Genomic DNA, 2,434 nt, shown 5'->3' on the forward strand with positions numbered 1-2,434 from the left:
TGTATCCATACAGTTGTGGTAGAGCAATAACTAATGTGAAGTAATTGGGGTTTTGCTACAGAGTACCAAAACTTAAAGGGTGTGGGCAGCTTTTAATGGTTTTTTAGAAATATTAAAACAATTGAGTTTAATAGACTCTAAGCAAGGATCAGCTATTAAAATAGAAAGCTATCAAAAGGGTTGAATCCCTTATTTTTCTTCTCTGCATGTCTTGTTAGTGTATATTTTCCCCAAACTAAATGAATTTGTCTTAAAAATTGATTTGAAGCAATGACTCACTCTTTCTTCAGTACATATTGTATAATTTTCTCCAAGTATAAAAATTTCTAGTAATTGATCTACATATTCTAATTTATAATTATTTGCATACAGCCCTTATCTCCAATACAAAATCATGTTTCTTGAGATAGGAACCATATCAGTTTTTTTTTTCATTATTTTTGTTTTCCTATTTCCTAGTGCCTTTTATAGCCCTTCAGCAGCACATATACTAAAACTGGAATGATACATAGATTAGCATTTCCCCTGTACAAGAATGGCATGCAAATTTATGAAGCATTCCATATTTCTTCTCTACAACATCTAGGTGGCACAGTGGAGAGGGTGCCAGGTTTGTAGTGAAGAAGACCTGAGTTCAAATTTGGCCTCAGTCACTTACTAGCTGTGTGACCCTAGAGTTAATTAACCATGTTTGCCTCAGTTTATTCATCTGTAAAATGAGCTAGAGAAGGAAATGGCAAACCAATTCATTGTCTTTGTCAAGAAAACCCTAATAGGGTTACAAAGAGTCAGATATGACTGAAACAACTGAACAGCAGTCAGTACCTTTTGCCTAAAGCAATACCAAGGTCCTGTATTTTTTGTGAGGAGGGGGAAGGAACTTCCTCCACCAAGAAAAATGGGAATGCATCTATCTTTTATAGTCTTGGAGAGTCATTGGTGTTGCTTATGGATATTTAATTACTTGACCTTTTTTCACATAGCTAGAATGAGTCAGAGTTGAGATTTTAATTCAGAAATTCCTGACTCCAAATTCAGCAATCTTTCCACTACACTATGCTGTTTCTCATCTTGTATACAGTAAAAACTTAATACTTGCTAAATTGAATCAAATTCTCTCAATCCTATTCAAACTATAGAAGGCTTCATTACACTAGCTTATGCCATTCCAACTTTCCATTTAACAGATAGAGAGTGGTGCTCATGAATAGGACTTAGTAAGGATCTGGAAGGTGATCTAATCTGTTCTGCTACTTTTAGGGAGGAATTCACTTGCAATGTCCCCCTCCCCAAATATTGTATTCTCCTCTATTCTGCAGAAACAACTTCTTGTGTGGTAAAATTAAGTGATTACTAAACTGGAGCTTCCAGATAACTAGATCTTCTTTCTAATAGAAATGAAATGTGTGACCTTGAATAATCATTTCCCATTTTTGAGGAAAAATTACTGGGATTTTAAACTCCTCACTTGTAAAATGAAGTTTGAACCTGATGTACCTTTAGGGCAGAGGCTATTTTTGTTTTTTTCTCTGTATCCCCAATGTTTAGCATAGGGCTTTGAATGCTCTACTGTGTTGCTGTTTTTGTATAAGACATCTCTTTTCATCAGTGTATGGAACACATAGTATGGAAACTTCCGATACCAATGATTAACAGCTAGTCTGGGGGATTTTGAAAGAATACTGACAGCATTTAATAGTTCTTCAGAAGCATAGAAAAAGCTGAGTTTATTGTTTACTTAATAAGAATCATAAGTTAAACTAGGAAGCAATCAATGTTTGGCTTCCTTTTCCCCCTCCACTCTATGTTTTGGTGTTACTTCATGGGACATTCACAGAATTATCTGAGGACACTGAGAAATTAAGTGATTAGTACACATTTATGTAACCAGTGTTTATCAAAGGTAAGACTTGAACACAAATTTTACTCATTCTATAACTAGTTCTCTTTCTACTAACTCATCATATATCTTTGTCTTGAACATAATACCACAGCAATAATTGTTTTATCGACTTAAATTGAATTAGTGTTCCTCTCAATCTCAATCCTTTCATGTAAGAGGTCCATCCGCAATCTCTATGCTCATCTGACTTTTTATTGCTTTCCCTAGATACCAAAATCACAACAAACACAACTCCCCAAAACCCAATATTAGGTCAATGTTTGTTCTGTTTCATCCTTGAAAGAAAGCAGTGTGTGGCAGAAAGACCCTCCCAGGAAAGTCAGAACAGCCACACATGACCATAGTATTGTAGGACTCTGAGATCAAAAGCAAGAATATACTGAAATTATAAGGAATTAGTTCTTCATTGCTCTGCACACTTGGAATCCCCACTCCATAGATGGATAAAAGTAAGAGGAGCTATTTGAAAATCTAGGACTCAACAGAAGTCTAACAGCTACATTGCAAAGAAATCAATGGCGTTCAGTCTAT

At 35.2% G+C, this 2,434-nt stretch overlaps 1 pseudogene; it reads left to right on the forward strand.

Annotated features, from left to right (window-relative positions):
* The first annotated feature begins 470 nt into the window (after positions 1-470).
* On the forward strand, positions 471-570 carry LOC138143284 (U6 spliceosomal RNA; annotated as a pseudogene).
* The last annotated feature ends 1,864 nt before the right edge of the window (positions 571-2,434 follow it).

The sequence above is a fragment of the Petaurus breviceps genome, unplaced genomic scaffold, assembly GCF_028583685.1.
Source record: "Petaurus breviceps papuanus isolate PSGF00001 unplaced genomic scaffold, PetGlider_PUasm1.0 90633, whole genome shotgun sequence".
NCBI lineage: Eukaryota > Metazoa > Chordata > Mammalia > Diprotodontia > Petauridae > Petaurus > Petaurus breviceps.